The sequence below is a fragment of the Trachypithecus francoisi genome, unplaced genomic scaffold, assembly GCF_009764315.1.
Source record: "Trachypithecus francoisi isolate TF-2019V2 unplaced genomic scaffold, Tfra_2.0 Lachesis_group13, whole genome shotgun sequence".
NCBI lineage: Eukaryota > Metazoa > Chordata > Mammalia > Primates > Cercopithecidae > Trachypithecus > Trachypithecus francoisi.
This window is the reverse complement of record NW_022681458.1, coordinates 23,367,196-23,376,767: the sequence shown is the minus strand read 5'-3', so window position 1 is coordinate 23,376,767 and position 9,572 is coordinate 23,367,196. Positions and strand designations below refer to the sequence as shown.

At 45.8% G+C, this 9,572-nt stretch overlaps 1 pseudogene; it reads right to left on the bottom strand.

The window, feature by feature from the left end:
- Positions 1-8,357: 8,357 nt before the first annotated feature.
- Positions 8,358-9,150, bottom strand: LOC117095311 (annotated as a pseudogene).
- Positions 9,151-9,572: the final 422 nt, after the last annotated feature.

The following is a 9,572-nucleotide window of genomic DNA, read 5'->3' as shown; positions in this document are numbered from 1 at the left end:
TGAGGAACTCTGACCCCACTAGATGCTCCATGGCAAGAGGTTTCACTGGACAAATAATCCTGGGAAATGCTGCAACTCTACCAACCCTCTTGGAGCTCTCTGTTCTCCTTAGCATAGTAGAGGCTTTGAGCAGCCTACAGTGAGGAGGAGAGGGAAAGCCGCTTAACTTTGGCGATGTTTTCTGTTGGCCTCCACACATCAATTCTGTTCTAAGTGCTTTATCTCAAACCCTCTGGGAAGGCACTATGGTAAATCCATTTCATAGAGCCATCCTCTGGGTGGTTCTGTGCTGCTCCTCTTGGCCCAGAGTCTCTCAAATGTCCCGTTCAAGCCTGGGACACTTGTCGTGAGCACGGCTTTAGAAATTCTGGACAGGAGGACCTCTAAGACTAATTAGACGCTTTCCTCACACTGAGACAAGTCCCATTAAATTAGTGGGGGGCAGGGGGAGGGGAAGAGACTGAGAGAGAGACCGAGAGAGAAAGAGAGCAAGAGAGACACACATCAAGAGAGACACACACAGAAGTAGAGACACAGAGAGAGATGTGGAAAGACACTGAGAGACACATACAGAGATACTGAGAGAGACTGAGACAGAGAGAGACACTGAGAGACAGAGACACTGACACAGAGACACAGACACACTGAGAGACAGAGAGAACATGAGAGAGACAGAGACACTGAGACACAGAGACAGACATACACACAGAGAGAAGGTAGTAGGGAGAGGGGAGTACAGCCACAGTTGTGAGGAGAACCGGCTGAGACAAGCTTTGTGAGTGAGCTGGTGCTTTGGAGGGGAGATGAAGGCGGCTTGAGTGGGGGATCTCAAACCCACCTGGGCCAAGCCAGATCCCCCTTGGAATGTGCTTCATTCACAAGCTGAGGAGGGCAGTGGCCGTGCCTGTGACAGAGGAACTGTCACAGAGGAAACAGGCAGATCCTCATCACCCTCTGGCTCCTTATGGGCAGCTTGGCCTGGGTGAGGAGGATCCCCGAGTCCACCTGGGAAATCTCAGCCGCCTGCTAGAGAGGGCAGCTTCGGGGCTAGGGAAGTAGGAGAACTAGGGCCAGAATTGTGGGGGCAAGGGAGCGCGTGCTCAGTGACAGACCCAGGCTGAGTGTGAACGACCCATTCCCCTCCACCCCGCCCTTTCCTCCAAACCACTCACATGCCTGCCCCCCTCAGCCCTGAACACCCAGCCCCAGCCTGCACAGAAGACCTGCAGTCTGGGAGCAGGCAGGCTCAGAGCCCTGCAGGTGGCAGGTGGGGGGTTGGTTCTGTCCATCTTTGGATTCCCACCCCCAGCCCTGTCCAGGACATTTGTCCTCAAAGGAGGTCTTCTCTCCATTTCTGTGCAAGCCTAGTGAGAAGCCATGGCCAGCAAGAGGAAGCAACAGCCATCTGCTTGGACCTCATTTGAGAAGGGCTGAAATGTCCCCTGTCCCCAGACTTCCCTCCCACACAGTCTGTCAGAGTCTGGCCACTAGGAGAAGGTCCGAGAATGTTAAGGTTTGAAGAGACCCAAAAGCCTAGCCTTCCAGCAGAAGCCTCCGTCCCTACAGGCTGGGGCAAAGAGGGCTGACCCCAGGTGGCAGCACGCGGGTCACATTTGTCTCACATAATTTGGCCACTGGTGAGTCTAAGCATTGTGGCCAAAGGGTTGGGAGTTCCCACTCAGAAGTAAGACTGCCGGGATCTAAACCCCGGTTCTGCCACTTCCTATCTGAAAAACACATGCCTCCGTTTCGTTCTCTATAAAACACAGCCCCATCACCAGGCTGAAGGCAGACTCTTTGGGGCAGATCCTTCACCAGCCCATCTTGCAGATGAGAAAACTGAGGTGAATGAGCCGGCCCTGGGACCCCAGGTGCTTCACTGCAAGCACAGAGATCTTGCCGCTTCAGCAGGCCAACTTCCCTCCCCAGGGAAGGCTGGGAAACAGTAACCGGAGAAGCGGGCAGGAGGGACTCAGAACCCTGCCCGGCCCCCAGGAGGGTCTCTGCCTGGATGCCAAGCTCAAAGCTGGCCAGTCCTGCCATTCCTCTTGCCTCTGGTTTTTCCGAATTCTGCCTCTCCCTCTGGAAAGCCATTGCAGGCAGGGCTCTCCCAAGCCTCGTTTACAAAATTATAAGCTTCCTTTGTCCCCAGTCTCCTCTGGTTACAATAACACTCATCGGCTCTCCAGAGCTTTCAGGGGCATGGAAAATGTGACTTCACTCCTCAAGGATTTCTGATTTAACAAAATGGCATTGGGGAAAGAAAATGAAAAAGAATGTTTCTGTCCATCCCTGATAGAAAAGGCAATAGAGCTCCAGCCTCCCAGCCCAGAGTCAGGGCCAAGAGCTCCCAGAGGGCCCAGAAGGCAGAGACAGAGGACCCTCACTCCCTCTTGCACCCCACAGGCTGGAAATCAGCCTCTCTGGGTGATGTCTAAGGGGAACAGGGAGGGAAAGGGTCACTGAAGACAGGTGTCAAAGGCAAGAAATAAATACATTCTGTCTTGCCATTCCCCAGTTTGGCAACTTTATTATTCCTTACCTTCTTTATTCAGTCAGTCCATCAGTCACTTGTCCTAAGTGCTTAAAATGAGTGACTTTGGTGTCCAACCATGGGGACAGTATTCTGGCTCTGCCATCTTTCCAAGCCTCAGTTTTCTCATCTGCAAAATAGAGACAATATAGTCCGGACCTTACAGGGCTGCTGTGAAAACTAATGAGATAAGCTGTGCCAAGGACTTCACACCAGGCTAGCAGATCAGAAGCTCTCGAGACAGGGTAACTCTCGGTGCTGTCATTCATTCCCGCAAACCTCTGTCAAGCAGAGCAAGGTGTCTGAGGCTGTACTGTTGGGAGTACCCATCTCATGGCACCTGCAGTCTAGATACGCAGCCCTGGAGGCTCCTAGCTGGCCCATTACTTTAAGTCCTGAACACCAGGACTAGTCCAATAGGGAGACTCACAAGGTAAGGAGAAGGGCTTAGTGAGTGCTTGTTGCATACAAGACACTGTGCAGGTGCTAGGGAAAATTCTGAAATAGCAACTATAAATCAAACTCCACAATTTCAGGTATATGAGAAATACAATTTTTTAAAAATTTCTTTAAATCAAGTTAAATCCATCTCTGAGCCCCCATCCCACCTGAGACAGGAAATTCATTCCTGGTCATTAATGGAACCTGGCCGTCCTCTCTCTCACCAGCATCATTGGAAGGGGTGCATGCATGTCCCAGTGGGGACAAATGAGATACCTGATGCAAGGCCACACAGTACCCAGGAGCCCAGGGGCTCTGCTGCTTCTGTGCCAACCAGTGCCAGAGAAAGCTGATCATAGACACATCACAGTCAGCCCTCTGAGGTCCTGCCCACCCCGGGCATTGCCAGGGAAAAGGGTGCTGTGCTTCCTGGACTCTTCCCTCAAAGGCACTCACATCTCAAAGAACTCAGGCTCCCAGAAAGGAACAAAAAAGAAAAGAAAGCAATTCCTACTCCCTGGCCTGCAGCAGCAGACTCCCAAAGCCGGGCTCCCAAAGGAGTAGGCTGTTTACATGGGAGTTGGGGCAGTGGAGACAAAAATATAGGGATAACAGAAAATGAATCACTGTATCTCAGAGATGGCCCCTCTAAAGAGGTGACTTCCAGGGGCTCCTAACAAGACACTTGTACCTCCTCCACCTTCTACTCCTACCCCATCACCCACAGGCAGAGGAAGCAGCAAACCATGTGGTGACATTTCAGGTCTAACAAAAAGCCCTCCAGGAAGTAAATCAATCTCCCCAAAGCTTCCTGAACACCTACACTCTCCTTCTTCTAAGGCAGATGTCCTGGAGAGGTCTCTGTCAAAAGGGATCTGTTGACTTACCACTGTCACCTTGCTGAGGCCAGGGCAACAGGGAAGACCAGTGTTAACTGGGAAGCAATATTTATCCAATAAGGGAAATAGGTATTTATTTAGCATCTACTAGGTACCACCAGGTGATTTCACAAACATCCTACCTGCTCATCACAACCATGCAAAATGAGTACTTCATTCCGTTATTGATAAGGAAACAAAGGTCGTGGGAAAGTGGCCAAGGTCACAGAGCTGTATCACGACAAAGCTGAGAACACTCAACCAATACTTAATAATAATACTATCACTTAGGGCACTATTATCATTCCCATTTGATAGAAGAGACTCTGAGGCACAGCAATGAAATGATCTGTAAGGGCCAAGAAGGCTGCCCCTGAGGCCTGAGCTATTTACTCCCTCATTTTTCTGCCTCTGCATGAGAAGCAACTGGTTGGAAAGTCCCACCAGTTCCGGGAATTCATGTCCTGCCCAGATTCCTGCAAACGAGTAGGAAAGCACTACCAAGGATTCTGGTGGCTTTGCATAGGACTTAAAGACTCACATTATTTTGAAATAAAGTTTTGCAAAGAATACAAATGCAAATATTTAGAAACCAATTACAGAGCATTGCTTTGGGCAGCAAAAGACAAAACCCCTACGTGCCTCACTGCCTTCTCTACTCACCCCCCGCATTAATTCAAAGGCCTGGAATCCCTGCCTCTGTTCAATAAGCAGAGATGGCTCTAAAGAGAGGACCCAACGTGCTGAGCAGTCTTGGATAAAGGAACACCAACACTCAGAGACGGAAAGATCCCTTTGTCGGACAGATGAGAAAACTGAGGTCCGCGTGACGGAGCAACTTGCCCAGGGTCAGGCACCTGCGTAGGCACCTGGACACATGTGCGTGTACACGCATGCAAGGCCGCGCACGCTGGGGCTCTGGCCGGCACGGCCCTCACGTGTCCTCACGCACGTATTCCCCGCATCGGTTCCCCCAGCGAGCCCCTGCCCGGGCCTCCGGAGCTGCTCACACGCAAGTGAAGACTGCCCCCTGGTGGGCGGGAGTCCTCTGGAGGTCTGCAGGGCCAGTGTCCTGCGCCCGTAATCCCTGAAAGGGGCTCCTCTGGAATCACCCCCAGGCCCTGGGGCCAGGATCGAGGTTGCTCAGGGAACTGGGCTTACATGGGTGTGGGTTGGGACCTCTGGGGTCTTAGAACCAGGGAAATAATAAAGCAGGGGCTTGATGTTGCAAGTTTAGTCCCTGGAAGCTGATTGAAAATGGAGATGAGCAACAGGAAATTTTTGGGGGGTGCTTTCTAGAGATCAACACCTCTTCCAAGGAAGGGGCACAAGCAGGGCTGGGCAGAGAGAGAACGTGGGCTACAGCACAGTCACCTGAAGGCCGGGAGCACGGAAGTTAGGATGGCCCTCTGGGACTAACAGGTTTAGCAAATAAAAATACAGGATGCCCAGTTAAATTTGAATTTCAGATACATGTGAAAGTTTTGTATAAATATGTTCCATGCAAGGAGAGGAGGGTGTCTGTGCAAAAGCAGTGGGAGTTGGGGGTTGCAGTGGTGATGCAGACTGCTCACATATAGAGAGATGTAACAAACAGGTAGAACAGTCACCCACCACATTGGTGCTTTCTGTGGATTAAACAAACTGTAGATTGAAAATATTGGGGGGAAAATGGCTGGTTACGACTGGACCAAACATGTACAGGCTTTCTTTCTTGTCATTATTTCCTAAACACTATAGTATGACGATTATTTATGTAGCATTTACATTGTATTATGTATTACAAGTAATCTACAGGTTACAGGAGGATATGTGTAAGTTACATGCAAATACTACACCATTTTACATAAGGCATTTGAGCATCCATGGATTTTGGTATCTGAGGGAGTTCTGAAACAAATCCCCCATGGATACTGGGGGACAATTACACTAGGGATAATAGGAGCCATGTTTCTCACTACTGGAAATGAGAGTAGGAAATATGGAAAAAAGAAAACAAGAATAAACCCAGTGGAATTTGAGATACTGGTGTGAACTCAGTTTGCAATATATAGAGGTATAAAATACAGATATAAATGCATGAAGGACTATTATGGACTGCATGTTTGTATGTAGAACTACTGTGGACTGCATATTTGTATCCCTCTCCCAAATTCATACAGTTAAACCCTAACCCCCAATGGGATAATACTAGGAAGTTAAGCATTTGGAAGGCAGTTAGGTTTAGATGAGGTTATGAGGGTAGATAACCCCATGATTGGACTGTATCTTTTAAGAAGAGAGAGAGACTACAGCTTGCTCTCTCCACCATGTGGGGATACAGTGAGAAGATAGTCATCTGCAAACCAGGAAGTGGACTTCACCAGACATGGATTCTGCACCCTGATCTTGGACTTCCAGCCTCCAGAATTGTAAGAAATGCATTTCTGTTGTTTAAGCCACCTAGTCTATGGTATCTTGTTATAGAAGCCCAGAGTAAGAAAATGACTCTAGATACAAAGTTAGAATGTGTGTGTGTATAGTTTGCTTGTATGTATATCTATATCTACATATGTAGATATATGAGGATATATGTAGCGATACATACATTTTCTATCTCTACTGAGAAGGTGTGGGGATAGCAACACCCTAATAACAATGACTACATTCCTTGGTTTCTAAATACCATTCTGTGCTAAAAGAAACCAGAGCTCCTTGCAGAAATAGCCACTTCTAAGACCAGAGCTGAAAAAGTACTGTCAATTACTAAGTGACAGTGACAGTTATTACAACATCCAACTATGATTGTTGATTTCTCCCTTTAGCTGTTTCATTTTTTGTTTCATGTATCTTGAAGTGCTGTTATTAAATACATACACATTTAGAATTGATATCTCTTCTCAAGGAATTGACCCCTTTATCATCTGCATTAGTCACCTTGGCCTGCCTAACAAAATGCCACAGACCAAGTGGCTTACACAACAGAAGTTTACTTTATTACTGTTCTGAAGGCTGGAAAGTCCATGATCAAGGTGGTAACAGGGTTGGTTCTGGTGAGGCCTGTCTTCTCTCCTTGGCTTACAGATGGCCACCTTGTTGTGTCTTCATGTATTAGTCTGCTCTCACATTGCTAATAAAGACATACCTGAGACTGGGTATAAAGGAAAGAGATTTAATGGACTCACAGTTTCACATGGCTTGGGAGGCCTCACAATCACACAATCATGGTGGAAGATGAATGAGGAGCAGAGTCACATCTTACATGGTGGCAGACAAGAGAGCTTGTGCAGGGGATCTCCAATTTATAAAACCATCAGATCTCATAAGACTTACTCACTACCATGAGAACAATATGGGGGAAACCACCCCCATGATTCAATTATCTCCACCTGGCCCCACCTTTGACACGTTACAATTCAACGTGAGATTTGGGTGGGGACACAGCCAGACCATATCACTTCACATGGTATTTCTTCCATGTATGCAGAGAAAGATCTCTCGTGTCTCTTCCTCTTCTTATATGGATACCAGTCCTATTGGCCCCACCGTTATGGCCTCCTTTAACTTTAATTTTGTAAAGGCTCTATCTCCGAGTACAGACACTTTGATGGTTAGGACTTCAACATATTAATTTTGAGAAAACACAATTCAGTTCAACAAATAATCTGTACCATTATGACCCATGATCATCTTTATCTTCTCCTCTATTTTGTCAGATATTAATATAGCTATACCAGCTTTTTTATGTTTGATGCTTGCATAAATAGCTTTTTCCATTCTCTTACCTTTGTCAGTGTGTTAATACTTAACACGCATCTCTTCTAAACAGTGTTTTTCTGTGTCTTGCTTTTTAATTGTCTGACAAACTCTGCATTTCAATTTGAGTGCTTAGTCTTTTATTAATTAAATTATTGATGTGGTTTGCTTTAATTCTACTATCTTGCTACTTGTTTTATCTGTTCCCTCTATTCTTCATTCTTTTGTTTCTCTTTTCCTGTCTTAATTGAGTACTTTTTAGTATTCTATTTTCTCTATTGGCTTTTTAATCATACCTCTTTGTGGTTTTGTTTGTTTGTTTGTTTGTTTTTTGCAGAGACGAGTGAACATTTATTTTTGTACCTTTCTTCCTATGTGTATTTCAAGTCTTTTTCAAAACAAGGTCCCAGGAATCTCCAGATTCAATTACGTCCCTGGGCTTGATTGACTGCTGCAGGAGTCTTAGTGAGCCTTGTACAAATGCTAGAGTTACTCATTTACCAACATTAAACCCTAGGATAGAAGATGCAACAAAGCAGATTTCCTTCGTCCATGGAATATGCTGATTTCAGACAAGGCAACAGCCAATGTAGAAAACGCTGTAATTTTTCCTTGGAACTGGACTGTGATGAGAGGTGCTTGCCAAGAACATAGCTAGTCTTTTCTTTGACCCTTCCTTTCCAGTTTTTGAAGATAAAGCAGGAAATAATCTTCTCTGAAGATACTTGATAAAAATTCCCCCCCAAAAAACAAAAACACATGCTTCCACTTCACTGATAAAAATTTACTGCAGTTTGACACCTGGGTCTAGTTCAGCTGGCGGATGAGCTGATTGATGTGTTCACCCCATAGCCAGGTGTGCCCATCTCCTTGAGGAAGCCCACTCTATTTTTGGTAGCATGACAGGCCACTGAGAGGTAGAAAGGGCACAAGAACCATGAGATCTCCTGGAAGTGCTTCCCTGGGAAGGCAATTTCATGAATGAGGTCTTCCAAGCAAATGACACCAAACTTCAAACTTCCCTAGGTGCTCCTCAATCACTGTGTTGTCTGTCAGAGGGATGGTCTTATTCTTGACCTTGGCTTGTCCACGTTTGAAAATGAGTTCCCGGACAGACTTCAGATTTGGAAATCCCTAGGTCACATAAGGTTCTACTATATGCAGCATTTTTAGGTTCTGGGGGGTGACTTTTACAAGACACCACTAAAAATTTTCTTTAGGCAAAGTCTTGCAATGGTTCTCTGCACCAGTAAACATGCCATCAATCCTTTCGATGTGTACAGTGAAGGCCAAGGAATGTTTATCTGGTGATTCCAAGGCATGAGGTTTCACTTCTAGTCGTCTGAGACACACCTTGTCACGTTTCTGCCTCCAGGGATCATGTAGAAATGATTCCGGTCACTTAAACCTGAGCCCTTTTCCTTTCCTCTGCTCCTTCTTTGCCAAAAGTGCCTGCTTTGCCTGGGTGGCTTTGAGGGCTTGATAAGCCTTCCTGTTTTTCAGGAGATTTTCTGGAACCAAAGGGATGTTTCTTTGCTCTTGCTCCACCATCTTTCTAGTGTTACAACTACCTGTACTTTTTATTTTAGTAATTGCTTTAGAGGTTACAATAGGCATTCTTATCAGACTTTATCTTGAAATAATATACCATACACATAATCTGAGATACTTAACATAGTATAACCTCATTTACCTGCAATCCATCTTTTGTGTTATTATTGCCATATACATATTTCTGCATGAATTATAAACTCCACAATACAATGTTATTATTTTTAAATGAAAATGTGAACTTTTGAATAATTCAAGAAAATAAAAACATAGGGTTATATTTATTCACATTTTCCATATGCCATATTCTTCAATCCTTTCTGTAGATCCAGATTCTCTCTAGTAGCATCTCTCTTCAGCTTAAAGAACTTCCTTTAGCATTTAGTGTAGTACAAGTGTGCTGTTGGAAAATTCTCTCTGCTTTTATGTTTAAC